Source organism: Pinus tabuliformis, chromosome 3_1 (assembly GCF_031772625.1).
Source record: "Pinus tabuliformis cultivar Carrire ecotype Pingquan chromosome 3_1, CPIR1, whole genome shotgun sequence".
Taxonomy (NCBI): Eukaryota; Viridiplantae; Streptophyta; class Pinopsida; order Pinales; family Pinaceae; genus Pinus; species Pinus tabuliformis.
Genome location: NC_142301.1, coordinates 348,896,788 through 348,920,447, shown reverse-complemented (window position 1 = coordinate 348,920,447; position 23,660 = coordinate 348,896,788).

Sequence of the window (23,660 nt, the reverse complement as noted above, 5' to 3'; positions counted from 1 at the left end):
TTACCAAAGGGAAACAGCGTACAGATCTGCAAATTCAAATTTATGATGTATACACTACTTTGATATGCTAAACCAGTGTGTATATGCTCTTTTACTAAAACGAACCTGCGTACAGATCTGTAAATGCTAACTTAAAACATTACAACTATTCTAGACTTCAGTCATACCTAGATCATCACATTTACAGAATAAAACATGCGCCAGTATTCAGATCTAGATTGTTCAAGATCAAACCACATAATGATAATACGTTTAAGCCTTTATGATCCTCTTCCATCAACCTTCATCAGCCATATAGGTGCATCCTTAGATCAGATCAAGAAAACCATCAGAAGCTCATTGACCTACATATATGATCCAACACTTCATAATATATTCAGAATACCTTGCACACCCCGGCCTAATGATCTTCTCCTCCTTATATAGTTTTAGGCCTTTCTCAATACCATGGACCAAAACTACTTAGGACCAATACCTTGGACCAAATACCTCGGACTAATTACCTTGGGTCAAATACCTTGGACCAATAAATACCTTAGACCAAAAACTTCAGTTTTCCAAGATATACGCGCTTTTCCTTCTATGAAAGTGTGTGTGTACGTATACGCTTCTTTTGTTTAGTAAACCTACGTGTATACGCAACTTGGACAAGGTGAACCTGCGTATACCTCTCTTTCTTCATTGTTTGGAGTCTGATCTGTAATACTTTGCTGTTGACCTGCTGCACTGTGATCTTTCATCTGAGTGAGTTGCCATTAAGGACAACACCTATATCATAATGCCAACAATCTCCCCCTTTGGACTTAATGGCAACAACAACAAAAAGTCACTCTCCCCCTTTGACATCAAGGGAAAAGGGTGGACTAAGATATTCTCCTCTTTTGATATACAGTATGTTGTCCATGTTCCCCCTGAGTACATGCTGAATTATTTGATTGAGCTCCCCCTTTGTACATGCTGAGATGCACTAAACCATCCATGCTCCCCCTGTGCATATACAAAGTCTGCAAAAAATATTTTTCAAAAGAATAACATGATTCTATAACTCAACTAAGTGAGCATACATCAATCTCCCAACCACGTGGGGATATACCAAATTTGACTCATCCACCCAACCAAGTGGGGATATACCAATTACATCATTCGTCCAATAGGACTCATTCAAATATATGAGAAGACATATCACACCCTAGACTTTTTCATGACATAAGCAACAAAAAGGTATAAGTATCTGCAACCATAGCTGGATTCAGCAATCATAATGCCAACAATGAAGAATGCGAGTGAAGACTAATGCTCCCCCTGAACCTGTGCTACCTGTGAATTGTTAATAAGTCAATGATCAAGGCATATTTGTCAGTCAGATAAAAATTAATGAACAGGGCATATCAATAGACTGTAATCATCAACATCAGACAGAGCACCCATATCAGAGCCTGCCCTACTATTTATCTTGTCTGAAAAATATATACACTCCTTGACCCACATAAACCCGCGTGTGTACGTGACTATACTTCATGAAACACGCATATAATAACCTTTCTCTAAAGAATTGGATTTAACAACAAGATGATGTAGCAAGTACTCCCAACTTTTGTTTGAGATATTCAAATGTGTCTCTGGGCAGTGGTTTAGTGAATATATCAACAACCTGTTCTTTGGAGGGAACATACTCCAATTTGACCTTTTTTTCAAGCACTTGTTCACGTAGAAAATGGTATTTGATGGGTATGTGCTTGGTCTTGGAGTGCATGACTAGATTCTTTGAAATACTGATGGCACTTATATTATCACATAGAATGGAGATGGGTGGAGTACATGTGATCTGAATGTCTTGCAAGGTTTGCATCATCCAAAGTAGTTGTGTGCAGCAAGATGTAGCAGCCACATATTCTGCTTCAGCTGTAGATAAAGCAAATGAACTTTGTTTCTTGCTGAACCAAGACACTAACATGGAACCCATATAGAATGCACCACCACTAGTTCTTTTTCTGTCATCAATACTTCCTGCTCAATATGCATCTGTATATGCATGAAGAGTAAGATCTGTATCTCTAGGATACCATAAACCAAAGTCCTGAGTTCCTTGAAGATATTTGAAAATTCTTTTAACTGCTAGAAGGTGTGATTCCTTTGGATTTGCTTGGAATCTTCCAACTATTCCTACTGCATGCATGATGTCAGGTCAAGTACTTGTTAGATAAAACAAACTTCCAATCATGGATCTGTAAGTTCGTTGATGTAATACTTCTGATTCATCATTTGAGCTGAGACTGCATCCTATTACCATTGGGGTATATACAGGTTCAGAATCTTCCATTCCATACCTTTTCAATATCTGTTTGAGATATTTGGTTTGTGAAAGAAAAATACCATCTTTATTTTGTTGAACTTGTAGACCAAGAAAATAGGTAAGTTCACCAAGCAAGGACATTTCAAATTCTTGCTGCATTACTGAAGAAAAATTATGACTCATGGATTCTTCATTGCTACCAAAAATAATATCATCAACATCAACAATAATAATTAGCAATTTATCAGTTTCAATCTTTGTATATAGATTGTTATTTGCTGAACCTTTTGTAAAACCTTGTTGGTGTAGATATTTGTCAAGACGGTAATACTAGGCCCTTGGAGCCTATTTTAGACCATAGAGGGCATTTTTGAGTCTACATACAAGTTTTGCATCATTTCCAAGAATGAATCCTTCTGGCTGTTCAATATAAACTTCTTCTTCTAAATCTCCATTCAGGAAGGCTGATTTTACATCCATTTGATATACTTTGAATTTCTAAAAGCTAGAAAGAGCAAGAAACATACTTATGGCTTCAAGTCTGGCAACAGGTGCAAAACTTTCTTCAAAATCTATACTTTCTTGTTGAGCATACCCTTTACAAACTAGTCTGGCCTTGTTTCTAATGACTTCTCCATTTTCATTCAACTTGTTTTTGAATATCCATTTCGTTCCTATAATATTTTTATCATGAGGTCTAGGAACTAATTCCCAAGTATCATTCTTTTCAATTTTCTCAAGTTCTTCATCCATGGCCTTGACCCAACATTCATCTTTGCATGCTTCATTTACATTTTGAGGCTCGGTGGAGGATAGTAATGCTAGATAGCTTGAGGTCCTTGTAATAGTTCTTCGTGTCTGTACATCTGCCTCTTTTTCCCCTAAAATTTGAGTTTCTGGATGATTTTTCTGAACATACCTGGACGAAGTCTTTTCTTCTACCACTATCTCTTCTTCTGGTGCTTCATTTGTTTCTTCTTCAATATCATTTTGATTTGATGTGGGAAAATAGTCCCCATCTTCTTCATTGTCATAATCTTCTGTTTTTATCTTCTTTGGATTTTTCCATGCTTCATCAACTACAACATCAATTCTTTCAACAAATTTTCCAAGTCTTTTATTATAACATTTATATCCTTTACTTCTGGAAGAATAACCAAGAAGAATACCTTCATCTGCTCTGGGTTCAAACTTACCAAGTTTTTCATCAGTCCTTTTGATATAACATTTGCTTCCAAAAACTTTAAAGTATTTTACAGTAGGAGTCTTACCATACCAAAGTTCATGTGGAGTTTGAGTGCTATTTACCTGAACATTTGCTTGGTTGAGAATAGTTATGGCAGCAAATGCAGCTTCACCCTAGAAGGTTGCAAGAGTTCTAGATTCATCTAGCATAGCTCGAGCCATTTGTTGAACAGTTCTGTTCATTCTTTCTACCACTCCATTTTTCTGAGGAGTCCTTGCGGTGGAGAATTGCCTTTTTATTCCATGTTGTTCACAAAAGTCAAAGAATTCATCCAAGGTAAATTCCCCTCCTCTATCAGATCTAAGGAATTTGATTTTTCGATCTGATTCATTTTCAACCAAAGCTTTGAAGGCTTGGAACTTTTCAAATTCTTCATCTTTATGCTTTAGAAGGCCTATCCAACACATTCTGAAAAAATCATCAATGAACAAAATAAAGTATTCTTCTCCACGAGGCGACTTTTTCCTTGATGGTCCACATAAATCAATATGGACAAGTTCAAGAGGTTTACTACCTAACCCTTCTTTTTCCATGAAGTGAGTTCTGGTTTGCTTACTGATTTGACATGGTTTTCATATTGTATTTTTAGGTATGATGATATCTGGAAGATCACGAACAACCTTGAATCTGCATGCTTTTCTTATTTGAGAAAAGATTAGATGTCCCAATCTTCTATGCCACAGCCAGTTTTCATCATTTTTGCTTAGATAGCACTATTGTTGTCCTCCCTTGAGTATGTATAAGTTGTTTGGAGTTCTTGTACCTTTGATCACGATCTCTCCTATATCAAGTTCACGAACAACACATCTGTTTGATCGAAACACCACTTCATTTCCTTGATCACACATTTGACTAACACTCAATAGGTTATGCTTGAAACCGTCTACATGCATAACATTTCCAGCTTTAACCTTTCAAGAAAACAAAACCTTTACCTTTTATGACAGTAGGAGTGTCATTTCCAAATGAGACATTCTTTTCTTTTTCTAAGGCATTATATGAGTGAAGTTTTTCTTTGTCACCTGTCATGTGTTTTGAGCATCCACTATTGATGTACCACTGATTTTCTTGTCCTTTTGCATACAAGGCTATACCACATCTTTCTGTTTGAGATTCTTTCCTTCTCCATATCTTGGGATTTAATGGAGTTTGCTCCTTTTGAGATGTTTTCTAAAATTTTCTCCTGCATTCAGGTTCTTGATGACCAAAGCTGTTACAGATTGAGCATTCTATTTCATTTTCAAGAAGAGAAAAGTTATTATAGGAATTTTTCTTGATCCCTGTTACATTCCTTTGATTTCGTGCTTCTCTAGTCATGATGGTTTTGTAAGAAACACATTGAGCAGCTTTGTGTCCAAAATTATGACATGAAAAACATTTCCCATTAAAGAAGTTCCTGCGATTATCGAATCTATTGACCTGGTGATTGAAGTTTCTATTGATATTCATCTTTGGAGCAAATTGAGTATGATTTACCCGAGGTTGGTTGTGGCTTCTATTCATCCTTGGAGTAAATTGAGTCTGATTTACCTGGTGATCTGCTTTATTCCTTTGCTGACGATTGTCATACTGTTCACTGGTCTTTGCTGCATCAAAATAGCTTTTTGTGAAGGTTGACAACTTTTCTGTGATTGACATGCTTCTTCAGTATATCCAAGACCTGTATTTATCAGAGGAGAACGCTGAACTTTGATAATTTCATTTAAGGTTTCTGATCCTTTAGCAAATCTAAGATTGAGAGATTTCGTTTTCTCAAGATCCTTTCTTAGACCCACAATTTCACATTCTAGTTTTTCATTCTGTTTTTCCTTTTCAGCAAGTTGGTGTGTCAAGGTATCTATAATCATATTCTTTTCTTCTAAACAGATTTTGAGTTTAGACATTTCTTCATGAAGGTCTTCCTCTTCTAAAGCATCCCAAAAATTATCATCGTCATAAGCCATGAGAAGTCTATAATCTTGTCCAGTTTCATCTTCATCACTATTAGATAAACCATCGCTATCTTCATGAGTATAGTAGCTCCTTTTATTCACAACTTGTTTTCTTTTCCCTTTTACATATTCCTTTCCTTTTTCAAATTTATCTTTATGAGGACATCTGGCAGCATAATGATAGACTCTGCCACAAGAAAAACATTTGAAGGGTAACTTACCTCTAAACCTTCCAGAACCCTGTTGAAGCTTTTTGACAAAGTTTACCTCATCTTCTTCTTCTGAAATATGTCCTGATTCATTGCGTTCTTCCTTTCCTCTTGTTGAAGCTTTGAATGCGGCTTCTCTCATATCTGATGGTCCTCCTTTTCTCATTTCAAAGGTTGTTAAGATTATGTGAAGTTGCGTCATAGTAATACTCTGCAGATCCTGTTTTTCTTCTCTGGCAAACACTTTGGATTCAAATTTAGCAGACAAGGATCTCAAAACTTTCTCAACTAAGGTAACTTCCTTATTTTCTTCATCCAGATTCTTCATAAAATTGACAACTTCATCTATACGTAGGAAGTAACTAGCTATACTTTCATCACTATGTATCTTAAGAGTTTCATACTGAATTCTGAGAGTTTGAAGCTTAGCACGTTTTACCTGAGAGTCTCCTTCGTAGCTTAGAACGATTTTGTCCCATATTTCTTTGGCTAATTTGAGTTGCATGACTTTGACAAACTCTGATTGTGATAGACTTCCCAATAAAGTATTGACAACTTTGGCATTGGTTTCATATTGCTTTTTACCTGCCGTATCTGTAGGAATTGCTATTGGAAATGTATATCCTCCTTCCACAATTTTTCAGACATCCATTCCAAGCGATTGTAGATAGGCTGTGGTTCTTATTTTCCAATAAACAAAGTTGCTCCCATCGAAGATTGGCGGTCTGATGGATCCCATGCTTTCTTGATTATTCATGATGATGGATCTCCCTTCAAGCGATCAAGCTTCTTCTGAAGGACCTGCTCTGATACCAATTGTTGGAAATATTACTGAGAGGGGGGGGGGGTGAATCAGTATTGTTAGATCTATAATTTTATTTCCCAAACTAATTTATATATGCTACTTCAATGAAGTGAACTAGCGTGTACACGCGACTATTCTTAAAGTAACTAGCGTATATGCAAAGAACTTTTGATTTAGACAATTTATCCTGTATTGAACTTAAACTGGTATATCAGAGATTTATTAGACAGTGCAGTAAAAGAAGAATAAAGCATCACACATAAGCAACACAGATGAACACCAAGATATAAGGTGGAAATCTAATGTGGGTAAAAACCACCTGCTGCTGTCGTCTATGCCTTCTTTTAATAATAAGAAAATATGTTTACAATCTTGTACTAGTGCAGATTCATACCAGTACGCAGGCACCCACCTGTAGAAGGCTATAACCTTCTCTCGTTCTCCAACTACTACTGGAAGGGAGCTACAACCCCCTAGCTCTTGTACTAGCCAATATGTTTAGTAGTACGTAGGTGTCAGCCTACAGAAAAACTTCATTCTTCCACCAGGGACCACGTTTCATGAATTTTCAGACTGGATACTCCTGGAACATAACATCACAACCTGAAGGCCACATTTCATCCAATTTTCATACTGGACCCATCAACAACATTGAAACCCAGAAAATCATAACTACAATACAACCATCTCATACATCTGCATCAACTAATCATTGAAACTCAATCATCACTTTCTAAATCAACCACAACTGAATCAATAAATCACTGACAACCCATCATCACTGAAGCAAATCACAATCAAACAATATGATCATTTAGAACACTATCACCAGAATACAGTCACCAGATCACAAAGTAGAACCCAGAACTCTGCAACAACAAATAGAAAAATCTGAAACCTTAAACATCATACTTTATAAGGTATACGCTACTTCCATGTGATGAACTAGCATGTATACACACTTTTACCAAAGGGAACCAACGTACAGATCTGCAAATTCAAATTTATGATGTATACACTACTTTGATATGCTGAACCAGCGTGTATACGCTCTTTTACTAAAGTGAACCTGCTTACAGATCTGTAAATGCTAACTTAAAACATTACAACTATTCTAGACTTCAGTCATACCCAGATCATCACATTTATAGAATAAAACATGTGCCAATATTCAGATCTAGATTGTTCAAGATCAAACCACATAATGATAATACGTTTAAACCTTTATGATCCCGTTCCATCAACCTTCATCAGCCATATAGGTGCATCCTTAGATCAGATCAAGCAAACCATTAGAAGCTCATTAACTTGCATATATGATCCAACACTTCATAAGATATTCAAAATCCCTTGCACACCTCGGCCTAATGATCTTCTCCTCCTTATATAGTTTTAGGCCTTTCTCAACACCATGGACCAAAACTACTTAGGACCAATACCTTGGACCAAATACCTCGGAATAATTACCTTGGGTCAAATACCTTGGACCAAAACCTTTGGTTTTCCAAGATATACGTGCTTTTCCTTCTGTGAAAGTGCATGTGTACATATACGCTTCTTTTGTTCAGTAAACCTGCGTGTATATGCAACTTGGACAAGGTGAACCTGCGTATACCTCTCTTTCTTCATTCTTTGGAGTCTGATCTGTAATTCTTTGCTGTTGACCTGCTGCACTGTGATCTTTCATCTGAGTGAGTTTCCATCAAGGACAACACCTGTATCATAATGCCAACAATGTGATTATGTCATAGCAACGTTATCATTCCATTTTGGAGAAACTTCATTATTAGCATGGTGCAGAATATTGTTGGTATTATCGTATGCAACTACACAGTCTCCTCTAATGGTATTATCATTAACAAGCTCACATGTAATATCAACAATGATTATCGACAACGGTTCTATGAATTAGGCTTTACAACAGTTAAAACGTGTATATGTGTGTCTCACGTAGATATGCACTAGTATTATTCTCTAGCTTGAATAAACATGAATTGAATTCATTTATTATTGTTATTCTCTCTTGACGACACATGTTTCTCAATACCGACGTGAACTTATATAGTTATCATATAAGACCAACGATCATCGGTTTCCTGCATGTTTGGGCCATCGACGATGGCAATGGGAAGCTGACATCCACTACCAATATGGTTGGGAGCAGTCTCCACCTTCCATGGACATTTGTGAATTTAGTGTACATGATTCGACAAAAGAACATTACACGGTTATTTAAATCTTCCAGGTGAGTTACGAAGCTCTGAAATATCTTATCATTCTTCTAATGTAATGGATGTGAAGGATGTCAACTTCATTCTCTGTGTGATAGAATGAGTCCACGAAAGATTTCAATTCTCTCCCTTATCTCTGCACGTTATTCATGAGCATTGCGCAATAGACATATTATGGATTGATCAAGCCCGGGGAACTGTTGATATCTACGATTAGTGGGGTAGGCATTGTATTGGAAGAAGTGTATGTGACTATGTTCATAACCTATGCCCCTAAGGTTTTGAAATATGATCCACCAAACCCAACAACATGAAAATTCAACGGGCGATATAGTCAGAATGTACTACTTAGGTAGGAGAATAGTAGGATACCACAATCCTTTTTCATTGAAGCACATATTTTTTTAATGGTGAGTGAAAAAATAATTTCTGGTGGGAGGCATAGGGCTAATGATTTATTTAGAAGTTGGCTTTGAGTGAGTCAAATACTCTATCACTGATAATTGAATGTAGTGATCATGCATTTGATTTGGTCACGAGTTTATCTTGATCTGGTCATTGATCAATATGGTGTACGGTGGATTGAATCGATATATGGGAAAATAAATTAAAAATTGATTGTTGTAGATCAAGTTATTCTTTTCAATAGAGAGTGCACTAGTGAGCATGGGATTTTAAATATGAATGGAGCATTTATGTTGATGTGTTACAATTGTGCAATAGACCGGATTGTTGAAAAGGAGTATAATTGAGTGGTGAGATGGATTGATTATGGTATGTTAATGGAGGTTGTGTGATTTGGTCAACTAATGGGTCCTTGCATTGAGATGGATTGATATGATATACCTGCACATTGAGTGACAATATAATCATCCATTGTGTTAAGATGATGGAGGAAGCATATGGCTACTGACATGGCATAATGATTGGTATCGTGTTCATGCAGAACTACAGATTCAACTGAGCAACAATTACAATTTATGTGGCTATCAATGCTAGGGAACTTCTTAGAATCAATGAAGGATTGTATATTTTTATTAAACAAATGTTTTTTTAAGGATTATTGCTTCAAAATCAGAAAATTGTAGTCTTAATTTCTTCCTTCTGAATTGGAGAAAAATGTTAATGCTCTTGTAACCATTAAAGGAAAAACTGCTCTAGGTTCAAGAAATTAATAAAGATAAATTCTTTAGCTGAAAGACCCTCTATGGAGGCTTAAAAATGCATGATGTAGATGAAATGGAGGTTCGCGGTTGCTGCAATGGTTCAAGTATTATCAATTGGAATCTTCAAGCATTGAACAATATCTTCAACTACACTAACTTGGGATCAAGCAATGTTGGAAGTGGTTTAAGCAACATATACATTGACGTATGTATATTGGAGCAATGTTCATTCTTACAAATTTATTGTCTATTACATACAAGGTTATGGAGTTACATGTTGATCCTCAAATACTTGCCTCACATATTCAATGTCTCATGTAATTAATGATTTATGTGTTCATATCATCTCACAACAATGTGCATTGAACTTATTATTTGGCGAATATAATTCAGAACTTATTTTTTCTATATGCAATTGCAATATCTTACAAAGTGTTTGACAATATTCTTGCAATAGTATTCAAAATTTACTCACAACAATATCTTATTGTATTAAAAAATTTCTAAAGCTCATTTGGAGCAATGTTTATGGAGCAACATTCATTCTGGATCACCATTCATTCAATGGGCATCCCTAATAAGCCATCTGGAGTGGAATTCATTCAATGCTAGTGTCAACATTGTTTACGCAGAACAATACATTACACCTTCTAAAGCATTAAAGCAATAATGATAGGTTTTGTAGGCTACAAGACATCTATAACCCCTTTCCATTGATGTCAAAGGGGGAGGTAAGAAGAAGTTATGGGAAGCAATGAGAAACCAGCAGAGGCTATGACCAACAAGGAGAAATATCTTTCAGGACAAAAGGAGGAGGAAGAATGAGTTGCCATCAATGCCAAAGGGGGAGATTGTTGGAAATATTGACATTGATATCAAGTTAAGTTGTTTGATTAATGTCAATAAATGTTATTTATGTCACTAAGCTCACTGATGATAACTTATGTTGAATGGAAAATGTACATAAATGTTGAATGTTGAATGTAAAAGGTTGAAAGTGATGTGAAGTGCAAAGGCTATGCTAATCAATGTGAAAGCTAAACATTGAGACAAAAGTTGGAATACATATAATTGTTTGAACAAAAAATGTAGATAATCCAAATCTGATTTGTCTCTTGTAATTATTTCTGAATGAGTTGTTAATTCAACTCTATTTTTTTATTACAAACAATTTTCTGAACTAAAAATGAAAGAACAAGCTTGTGAGTAGTTTTGGAAGTCCAAGAGACTATGCTTCATTTCATATTCCTCCAAAGAATACAAACAACCAATAGGTCTTGCTTATAAAATATACAATGTGGAATGAAACTTAATTTCTTTTTTTTTTTAATTGAAGTGGTATGCATCAGAGAAAGAATGAGCAGTAGAAGAAGAGAAGAAGAGTGAAGAGAAGGAACAGTTCAACAAAAAACTTGACAGCAAAATTGGATATTAGGTAACCAATGCTTGTGACTTGAGAAATTTATTTTCTTTTCTATGTTGCAGCTTGAAAAAGAACATGTTGTAGCATGTTGAGGTAGGAGCCTCTTGTGGGTTGTAGCCTGGAGAAAACTAGTTGGATTTGAAGCTTTTGTTGAGGTAGGAGCCTCTTGTAGGTTGGAGCCTACAAAAATCTCATGTAAAAAGGAGTAGCAACTTGCCTTCACATCACTTTCAGCGTAAAGTTCGTGGTTTTTTCCCTTCAGGGTTTCCACTTATATCTGGTGTCTTCATGTGTTTAATTCTTTCATGTTGTGTGAATTCTTTGAATTCTTGATAAATATATCTGCAAACCACTCTCCATGAAATCTGCAAAAGGAATACAATAACTATTGAACACAAACATAAATCATTAACTGCATAAGAAGAAGATTAAGTTGAGCAGAAATAAAGAATTAGATTACTGATTCACCCCCCCCCCCAGTAATTTCCCATCTTAAATATCAGAGAGGATACTGTGTGAGAGTGAAGAGTAAACTACAATGGATTTTTTGAAGGTTATATCTCTTAATTCTGTCGGATAATATAAAATGAAGGCGTGATTGTTTTTCCATGGACGTAGCCCAAATTGGGTGAACCACGTATATCTGTGTGTCTCTTGTTTTATGCTTTTCTATGTTTTTTTTGCAATATTTTATGTATTCCATTGCTTTGTTATTTGATTTCTAACACAATGTTTGGAAATGGGGAGTCCGACAATAGTTGGATCTTGTGCTCAACTTCCCTCTTGGGTGGTGTTAACACTTCGTAATTCCTCTAAGATGAGGAGAGGAACCCAAAGGTAACCACAAACCACTTTAAAACTGGAATCTAGCCCTTCTAGCTTTAGAGAGGGCTCTCTCTATATGAATCTTCAGTCACTTAGATGAATGGTTGTCTTAGGTTTTAGGATAGGTATTAAGATCAGGGAGGAATAGATTTAACGGTTTGATGGCAGGGAACAAGGAAAATCCATTGGGCATGGAGTCATGCTAAGATGATTGATTTTCCAGTGAAAGGATGAAGAGATGAATCTTTTGACATGGGAAAGGTAGGAAATCCTTCTGGTGTTTTTAATAAAATTCGTTGTAGAGGGGTGAGCAAAGGAATGGTGGGATAATGACATATAAATCATCTGATTGAGGATGAATTCTAAATGTCATTATGGATGGAAAACATTAAATGTCTAGTAAGCTATGACAAAGCACTTTAACAGTTAATGCTGAAACAAATCCTTGCTTTACTAAACATGAAGATTTAAAATTCAAGCATGATGGAAACAAGCGATAAAACTTACAACACAAGAGAGAACATCACCATTAGAAACTGACACATGAATCCCTGCAAAATCAGACCTCAGTCTTCTTCATTCACTGAAAAGATATCAAAAAGGTACAATGCACAGTGTTTCTTCTTCTAACCTTGACCAACCATTTATTAATAAAAAATACATAATATATACATAAAAAATAAGTTGTTCCTTCCTTTAGGACCCAAATTTCCCAAAAATATTTATGTTTCACCCTATTGCAGTGAATAGAGAACTCTTCTCTAAAAACTAGGAAACTATTTTGACCAAACATTTCTCAAACAAATTACATTGAATGCAATGCCTAAAACAAGTCTTGAAGCTCTTAGACACCTTAGAACATTAACCATGACCATAATAATTAATTACATAAGATTTAGACACATATTTTACGGTCAAAGGGCTGACTCTGTGGAAGTGCAGCGCTAATGCTGCGCTACTTCCGTCTCCAGCAGAAACGTAGCACAAAAGCACAATGACTTGATGGTTTGACTTGTTATGACCACTTTTTGAGCCTATGAATGAGTCATGCATATAGAAAATAACTTGGACATCATTAAATTCCCCTTGAGAAACCTCCTATCATTTTCCAAACCTTCCATCTTTCAAAAACTCCACATAAAATAAAAGTGCAATGCCTGTGTGAAAACACAACGAAATTTTTCCTTCACAATCTTGAATAGTGTTGAGGTCTCTGAATAAAATAAAAAACTTGTTGATGATGCTGACAATCTTGAAAGCCTTTTTCAAGTTTCCACTCGCCAAAAAAATTCCAAAACTTCACATCTCTACCAAACCCTAATGCTTTGTCAAAAATGCACCATTGTTGTGTGATCTTCTCCCTTTGGAAAAAGTTTCATAAGATTAAAACATATGACTGATTGTGCTCCCAAAAGACTTACTATGGAATATAAAACTCTCAAACTCCTTATCCAACATCATTCAACTAGTATACTCAGGAAAAAAGACAAAAAACCAAAATTGTTTTGATTACATGTTCAATACTCAGGCTTTGGCTACCTCAACCAACAAATCAAGATTTCATTTGTCCTTCTCTTGTATTTCATGTAACTATTGTTTAGCAACCCTTAGATTGTTGGCTTATTGGGGCCTCACCCGGGTTCAGAAGTGTTTAGCCAAACAAATCCATCACTACCGGCCCTTTCGGCAACAATCCGTGGAGCGCGGACTGAAGTCTCACCCAAGGTAGTATGGGAGGGTGTTGGAACCAGGTTTCCACACCCTAGGGATGTCTTGATGAGGTCTGGAGGGGTTGCGAACCGATCTGCGCACTCGCGCTGCTCTGCGTAGCTGTCTGGCCTTCACGTAGCTCTGTGACAAGGCACTTCCTAGATTCCTTATTATTATTGGGGTTATTATAGATTTGATCTAATTCTTGGGGTCTTAATCAAGCATTCAATAGTTATCACTAGCGCGCACAACCATAAATCTTAAAGATATGCATAAAATCATAACATAAGAACAAACATTCAGATCTGCGACCAGATGCACAAGAATTCAGAAACACTTATCTTATATTAATCTTCTGTTCAGTACAATCCAATTCCGCCCTGCGCACATAACTGTGGACTCTACCAGGCCTCTGTGCACATAGCTGCAGAGCCTACTCTAACTACTACCAACCATGACTCAGACTTACAGACTGAGAGCAATCTCACCTTTACAAACCCATAATACCTTAGATCTCCACCATAAGCTGCCTTCTACCCTTAGAGCCTCGCTCTATTTATACATTCCCATGGTCTGCGGACCATGGGCAGGCTGACATATTCTATATTATCTTTACATTATTTTCGGGTGGACAACCCATTGACTTGACTCTTTACAATTCGCGCTCCGTGCACTTCGCAGAACCTTTACCATACTATTACCCAAAATTGTGGGCTTTAATCCCCAAAACTGTTATGCGGGGGATCCGTTGCCTAACAGGCCCACAACACAATCATCATGACTCATCCCGTGTCACTTGGCTAGTGTGGTCATCTTCACTTGGAGTCCCTCCAGTAGCCTTTTCGCTGTGCTGACATCTGCCACACATTCTTCCACTGTCCACTGTATCAATTGTGCGTGGCGTTCTGATGCATTTTCAGAGGCACCTTCTTGCCTTAGCGCATATGTGTCCTATAGCTGGGTCAGCTTCCCCTTGATCGTAGTGGTGATCGTGAATGCTTCCTCTAGCCAAGGCTGGATGCGTGCTTTGAGCCCAGCTTCTCACTGGCATGCGGCATCTACCTACTCCTTCAGAGCCTGGGCTTCCCTCATCTTGGCCAAGCACTGAGTGAGGGTGACCGTTTGTGCAATCCCCCGGACGTTGTCATAAGCTTGCTGTAACTCCCGTGCTTTTGTCTCTACCTGTTGCAGTGTTGGGTCTTCTTGTAGTGATGTGAGCATAAGAAGAGACTGATCCAACAATGCCGTGCAATCCTGCACAACACGTTCTATCACTTCCAACCCTGCTTGAATTGCACGGCTACACTGCTCTCTGACTTCTGGTGGTGTAGGGGATTGCGCTTTCAGCGTTAGCTCCGTGATCTGCAAGTTCAACTCTAATTAAGCTTTTGTGGCCTCCTTTTGGGCCCTACGGAATCCTGCCGCCATGTGATGAATCTTTTCGGCTGCTAGGAGTTCCGCTGGCACAGCCAGCTCGGGTACACTACTATAGACCTCCTCCATGGCCTGTTCCAATCCTTGGTTGTGTACAACCAAGTCGTCGCATTGTAGACTGATCTGCTCCAGATTTCCCTTTTGCTCCATTAAGACCTGGAGGGCGCGACCTTCCCTGCTGCGGAGCTCAACAATTACCCCATCCTGCAGCTGGTATAAGGCTTCTCTAGGAAGGGCGGCCAAATTTAACCCCCAACTCTTGACGTCACCTTTAGCTTTTGCTAGGACGGCGCTTGCTGGTAACACTAAAGTGCTCATTGTGTGGGCGTGCACCATCTTCTCAGCTGCAGATGTACCTTTTGCAAGGTTCGGCATCATCCCTCCTGGGGGTCGCACCTGTAATGCCTGCAACTGCGCTCTGAGTGCCCCTAACACAGTTGTCTACTCCATCATCAACTCCTCCAGAGCACCCTTATTGACATCACGCACTGGTTCACAGCTGGCAAGAAGATCTCCCTCCAAGGTCTTTGCTGTCTTTGTCTTTTTGCATGAAGGTGGCTGCTTCTGGACGCGCGGCCTCTTAAGTTGGGTCGATGTTGTGGTCAGGTCCATGCGTTCCTGTGTCTCCACTTCCCCTTGGATGTCCTACTCCGTGGACATTTCTTGATCCTCCACGATCTCTTCGGCGGGCATGGTGGTGGTTTCTGCTGCTGCCTCGGTCACCTCCTACTGCGTGGCCGCTTTCTGTTCCTGGCGCATCCTTTCCGCCAACATTGTGATGCGCAGATTGATTTCCTTCTTCCGTTGTTGTGCTGCAATATTTTATAATTCGGCCAAGTCCAGGGCGCGCCACTCCGGAGGCCATGCCGCCATTACCTCAAAAATTGCATCGTCCGTTGCAATGAATGGAAGCTTTACCCATGTTTGAGTGGGATCCTTTCACACTCAGATATACAAATTATGCATATCCACCTTGAACTCAGCTGTACTTTGTAAACTGTTGTATACTGTCGGGGATAACCTCGGTCTGCAGGCGATCCATGTCCGGATACTTGCCTCCATAAATATCCAAAACACCTTGATCTCACGAACCCTTGTGGCGTCTTTTGTGGCCCAGAGCGAGTTATACCTCACAGCTTTAGGTAGGTTCTTCTCAATATTGGGAAACTGGATGCCCTTCGGTAGCTCCCCTGCAACCAGTAGGATTGATAGGAGCAACCATGCGTAGTGGAAAGTCTTACCTTGCTCCTGGGCTTCCCTACAATTTGTCAAAAATTCATCGCAGAGAAATTGCGCCCAGTTGAACTGAACCCCCTCTGCACATTGCTCCGCGAGTGCAATGACAGATGCTGGCACCTCGTCTGTGCAGCATTTCCACATGAGCTTGCCGACCAGTAACTGGGTGGCGATGCGCACCCCTCGGTCTTTGATACTTGCTATTACATACCCTCGCTTTCGCTTCTCTAGCTTATATTTAGCCTTCATGGCTTCTGCGAGGCCCACATCACTACTCGTTCCTACTATGGCTGCAGGATTGTTTCCTTTAGTAGGTAGCTGGGAAATCTGGTGTATTAAATTAGCTCTGATGGGAATCGGTTCCTCTAGCCAGAGATACCCATCATGTACTAGACATAGTAGCTGTCGGATAACAAAAATTGTGATGGCCGCACGGTGGTAGTGGGGTATCCACCTCAGATGGAGTAATCCTGCCTTCTCCACACCTCGTAACCACTTCTGCTGCAGTAATTTCTCTACGGCCAATTAGGGGAACTTCTCGCTGCCTGTGAGGTCCCAGTCTTCGAACTTGATATTCATACCCGACCCAGCGACAGACCATCAAACCTTATTTCATCTGGAAGAAGTGGGGTCTGGAGAGTACTCTTCATGGTCTCCAGGTCCTTCGGTATCTTGGCCATCCCTTTCCACGGGAGATGTATCGTGGTAGCGTTATCACTGAAGGTACTTGGGAAACATTTTCCTCTTCCTCATCCCGTGCTTCAATCTGAGCGATCAGGGCTTGTAAATATTCCTCTTCCTCCTCGGTTTCAGTGGTGATAGCTTTGCCCTTTTCTGCCATTGTCAATTTACTGAATCACAGTGATACCCGGACTGGCCCCATAGTCTACTTGTCTTTCTAGGGTCGCAGTGTGCATGGGGACTTTGGAACCTCTAGGGCAGTGGCCTCCTCAGACTCCTCCTAGGTCAGATGGGTCTCCTCCACGAATCTCACTCTGGTTCTAGCAGCTGACATGGTTTCTATCCTGGATTCGCTCGGGTACTGACTCACAGGTGGCAAGGTAGCTTGGTGCTTGCTGCTCTGTATTGGCTCGAATCTCAAATATCCAAGTGTTGTTTCGAGGCTAACCCAAGGGGTTTTATAGTAACGTTTGAATTTGAATTCGACCATTCCCTCCACTTCTGAGTCATTAATGTCTTCTTGGTGGCAGATCTTCCCGTATCTAGCTCTGAATTCCTGTCTTAATGGCCCGTCGCCTGCTCCTTTCTACCGTAAGTCAGACTTATTGTCATGAATAGTGACATCAATGGTCACCTCCCAGCCTACCCACGTAGCAGCGCAGCCTCTTATCCGCGACTGCGATCCCGGTGACCTACTGGCCCTACGCGGAACCTCCTTTCCAACTCTCCTGCAGACTTGTTTATAGTCCCGCGCCTTCTTTCAACTGCTTGGAGCACTGAGACTGTGCTTTCCACAGATAGTCAGGTGGTCGCACCCTTGGTGTGAGACTTCAACTTCCCTGCTAGCTCGAGCTATGGGCACCCTTCGCCTACCCTTGTGTCCATTAGTGCATGGCATTCTTCCTTGTAGGGTGCGCCCCCCTGTTTGGTAAAGTGCGGTCGCAGCCATGATAGCAGGGTCGCAACTGTTTCTAATGTAGTAGTAGGACTGGCCAGGCCTAGTCCCATCATGCTTAGTTTCTCGCAGCCCACTTGCGTGACTCTGGTTTTTAGTTTTCTATGCTCTTTGACCAATATCACGCTTTTCTTCCACAGTCGGGCCCACTCTACATCGAGTTCTCGAAGGTTCAAGCTTCCTCATCAAATGGCTTCCTGTCACTGCCGAATTCCTTTACCTGGGTCCTCACGTCCTGTCCGAACTACTGGGGCTATGGTCTGGGGAGTTCTCTCTGTCTTCCTGGTTTCATCTTCATGAGAAAAAGTTTTTCAACGTAAATCACATGATAGATCATTTGTCGACGTGTTTCGAACCAACCAGTGTGGTTCATCGTCAGGACAAGTTGAAGAATCAGATCCAGGTTGCATGTTAAATAGTCAGAGTAGAACCTATAACGACTATATTTGACCAGGTAATGGCTATATTTAACTGGTAGGCTAGACCTCCTAACAACTATATTTGACTGGGAAACGGCTAGTTGGACTGGATAACGGACAGGGATAGGAAAGCATAACTATATTTAAATAATATATTTAAGTAAAATAAATAAATATTTAGTTAGTTAACTCGGTAAAATATTAAATAAATAAATAATTATTAAATTAATAGTAAGTTAGTTATACCTTTATTAAATTAAAAAGGTTTAAATTTATATAATTAAATAGTTAGTTAGTTTAAGATATATGAACTATACATAAGAGTTAAAAATTTCATATTTATTTAAATATTTAGTTGACTAATAGTAAGTTTTATATTTAATTACATGATTGTTGTAAGATCTATTTCTTAATAGAGTATAATAAGAATAATCTTTTTATGTTCTAATTCTAGAATAAATTATCCAATATCAATATTTATTTATTTATTTATTTTTCTAAGTCATAGAACATATTAACATTTTTAAATTTAAGCCTAAATGTAGATTGAATTTCAATATCAAAATAATTATTATTTTTCTTTTCCATAATTAAGCTAAATTTTGTAAATACATAATTGTTTAAAATAAATTTAAATAATAAAGCCTTCTACTATAAAAACTAACCCACTAGAAGAGGATTATCAAGGAAGAAAACCAAAGAGGAATAAAGAACTATGGCAAAAGAGAGCAGTTAAAGGATAACAAGGGGAAAAAAACTTATCTCAAGGGAAATATGAGCAAGCAAATAAAAGAGGGAGGGGAGGAAGGGAAGGATACGGTTAGAACGTGAGGGCAGGAACCCAACAGCTACTTATCTTCCAACCATCCTCTCTATTGATATTGCTAGGCCTTTTCTCAATTTCATGGGCTTCCCTAAATTTTTGGTGATGGAACTGTGAAACCCTAGCAATAACATTTGCCTCTTCGATACAAACATGATGTTTGGTCTTCTTAGCATGCTCTGCTAGTGTGGAAGACTTGTTTCTCCTATGTTTAAGGTTAGCGGCATGCTCACTAATCCTCTGATTAATGGAGCGTCCTGTCTCACCAATGTAGGGGGTCCCACAGGAACAAGGAATAATATAGACACCCTTCATGTCCTTAGGGTCTATAGGATCCTTCACTGAATGGAGGGACTTACAAATGGTGTTAAGGGGTCTAAAGGTCGAGGGAATATTATGTTTCTTAAGAATCCTCGCAATCTTATCAGTGGTCCCTTGCACAAACGGAAGATGGACCCCTGGGACACGTTCTTTAGGTTCTCTTCTAATTGATGAATTTTTGGCAGCTTTGAGGAAAGCCTTCTGACCCAGGTATCTACTATAACCATTTTCAACAAAGACATTAAGGATATGGGATTTCTCTTTCTCAAAGCTCTTTTCATCAAAGATCCTTAGGGCATGAGTAGCGAGGGTGTTGAGAACGCCTAATTTCTGAGCCAGGAAATGGTGGGAACTGGCATGAAGATACTGCTCCGTATGTGTTTTCTTTCGAAACACTTGGTGGGAGAGGGAACTGTCACTATTCTTAGAAATAATAATATCAAGGAAAGGAAGGCAACCATCGACTTCCTGTTCCATGGTGAACTTAATGGCTGAGGATTGACTATTGAGATGATCAAAGAAGAGATCTAACTCTTCTTGGCCATGAGACCAGATGACATTAGTGTCATCTACAAATCTCTTCCAAAGTTTAGGTAGGAGGCGGGCCGAGCTCAGGGCCTTGGATTCAAAATATTCCATAAAAAGATTAGCAACAACAGGGGAAAGGGGTGAGCCCATGGCAACACCACAGGTTTGCTCAAAGAAATCACCTTCAAAACTAAAAATGTTGGGGTCCAACCCTAACCCCCTTATTTATGTAATAGGGTCGAGTCATAGTTATAGCTAAGTAAAGAGTCAATAAAGCCCATATTAATAATTGTAAATGGTTGACCAGCATTTAAAGAAGGGACCACAGTTAATTGCAAATGGGCCATGGTATTATATAGATGGTATTAATAAGAACCATGGTATTGACCCATGGTATTGCATGTATTAATCCTATATAAAGGATAGAGACTCCCCTCGAGGAGCATCGTGTCTTATTTTGTAATCGAGCCCAGCGCTATTGGAGGTTGCCCCCTCGAAGAGGCAAGTGAACATTACTTTCCTTTTTGAATAATAAAATACTTGTTGTTATCTCTTATTGTTCTATGTTCTGGGTATATTTCTTCACATATTTGGTATTCTGGTATCTTCTCGCAGGTCAAGAGCATAACAAGTGGTATCAGAGCACTTTCCAGGGCCGGTGCAATCTCCATTTTTTAGCAAATTTATTTATTTATTTATTTATTTTTTTTCGGCTAGAGACGTGTTTTGGCGTCTTTAAACCACTGGATCTATCATTGAGTGCATAAACTTGCGGATTTGGGGAGGCATGCATGCAGGAAATACAATAGGTGGTCATGCTTGTTGGACTCCCTTGTAATCCTTGTGGGTACCCCTTCGAGTAGTAGCGCATTAGACAATACCACGCATAGAATGTCTTCCAAGTACCCTCTGGGTATATCGGAAGCCCCCTAGGCTTTCTTGAAACCTCGCCATAGATAAACCGTTGGCCATCTTGCTGCTACAGTACACCAAGAACAACACTCGGGGAGATTACTCGTGCGTACGATAGGGTAGTCAGATTGTACGGCTAAGGGTATGGTTGATCCTCCTTGGTTAGTGCCTTGAAATATTGGGCCGAGTACTACTGTCAGACCCTTATGTATATTGTGATCTGTAGCACCTGACACTCCTTGAGACCATAGTTCCCTTGTCTCTCTCTGGATCACGCATCATCTTTGCCAGATTAGATCTAGCAGGTGGGGTTCTATCACAACATCAACAATCAGTTCCGCCATTCAGATCTATTAGATCTTCCATTCAGATCTATCAGATTCGCAAATCAGATCTATTAGATCCGCTATTCAGATCTATCAGATCTGCCAATCAGATCTAGCAACAGGGGTTCGATCACTGCCACATTCCTACTCATACTCTGCAGTTGAGGGTTCACCGATAGATCTGACTATTTGTGTGGGTTCCTATACTTGGGTGTGATTCTCGTAGGACATTGGGTAGAATTTACTTTTCTAGGATTCGACTATTGCAGTATTCCTAAGCGAGCAGTAAAACTCCTTTCGGAGTTTAAAAAAAAAAAAGAGACCCTCTCGAGATGCTTATAAGATACATAGCCCATCAGAATCAGGTTGACGAGCTGAGCAAGGTGGTACCATTCAATTGTTAGCGTCAAAAATTTCAGGTGGTCCCAAATTTTAAGTGCACTGGATCGGTGCATGGTACAAACCAGAGCTCAAGCTATGGCCAATGAGAAGATCGACACCCTTGAACAAAAGTTGGACGCAGTACTGACGTCGCTCAAGCCCCTAGTTGACACACTCACAAAGGGAAAGGCGGAGGAACACTCGAAAGCATATGCTTTCAATGAAAACATTGAGGGCGAGTCTAGCCATTCTCTTCACCTCTTTGGCAACCACCAACAGTCCCAGACGTGACTACCCAAGCTGGACATGTATAAATTTGATGGCTCTCATCCAACCACATGGCTAGCACAAATGGAGCAATATTTCACAATGAATCACATCAGAGATGATGCAACTCAGCTTAGTGTGGTTAGCATGTACTTGGACAATGAAAGATGGAAATGGTGGCAGTGGCATCAACGTTGCTATGGAAGGCCCATGAATTGGCAGACATTATCAAAAGCTCTTACAGATCGCTTTGACCATGAAGCTAACTTTTTGGGTCGTCTGACTAAGCTACGCCAGACAGGAATAGTGAACAACTATATTACAGCCTTTGAAGCCTTAGCCTTCCACATAGGAGGTCTACATGATCAATTCTACTTGGAATGTTTTGTTAGTGGTCTCAAAGAAGCCATACAAGCCCATGTACGACTGCAACACCCAACGTCATGGTTGGATTCTTACAAGATAGCTCGTGAAGTAGAACGTGCGTTAGAAGCCCAGTCCAATCACCCAAATTTCATGGCCAAGGGTCGCCCCACCCAGGCTCAAAGCACCACCCAAACAATCAAGGTTTAAAAGGTGTCACCAGCGGAAATTGCAGAAAGAAGAAAGCAAGGATTGTGTTACTACTGTGATGAGAAATACTCCCCCGGGCATAAATGCAAGGAGCCCAAATTCTTTCAAATTGATGCTACTGATCACAGTTCATCGGAGGAATCCCCACCACTTGAGGAACCTGAGGAAGAAGATCAGGACAACCAGCCGGACTGTGTACCTAAAGAACCAATTATCTTGCTTCATGCTTTGGCAGGCATTTCCTCTCCCCAAACTCTCAAAATTAGAGGGTTTATTATGCATCACCCTGTAATATTCTTGATTGATAGTGGTAGTACACATAACTTTATCCATCAAAGAGCCATTGAAGCAGTGCATTGTTTTGTTAGAGCAGTATCTAATATCCAGGTCCAAATTGCTGATGGGGGGAAAATGAAATGTGAAGGCCGCTGTGAAAATGTCAAACTTCAAATGGGGGATTATCAGCTAAAGAACCACATGTTTGCCATACAAATGGGAGGGTGTGACATTGTCTTGGGTGTTGAATGGCTCCGCACACTTGGCCCAATCACAATGGATTTCCAGGAGTTATATATGAGCTTTAAGTAGAACAACCACACACATACCCTCCGAGGACTCTAGGCAGGTGCTCCATCTATCATCAGCTCGCATAGGATGGAAAAACTGTTAAAAAAGGGCCACCATGGAGTTATAGCCCAATTTAATGCCATCCAGGCCTTCGACTCCACTTCTCTTCATATTCATCCTAAGATGCAACAGATCTTAAACAACCATCTTTCGGTCTTTGACAAGCCTGATAAGCTTCCACCCGTGAGAGGGGAGCATGATCATAGCATTACTTTGGTCCCAGGGGCCCAATCGCCAAATGTGCACCCATATAGATAACGTTCACCCAAAAGAATGAAATTGAAAAAATCATCAAGGAACTCCTGGAACCAGGTGTCATTTGTCCTAGCATTAGTCCT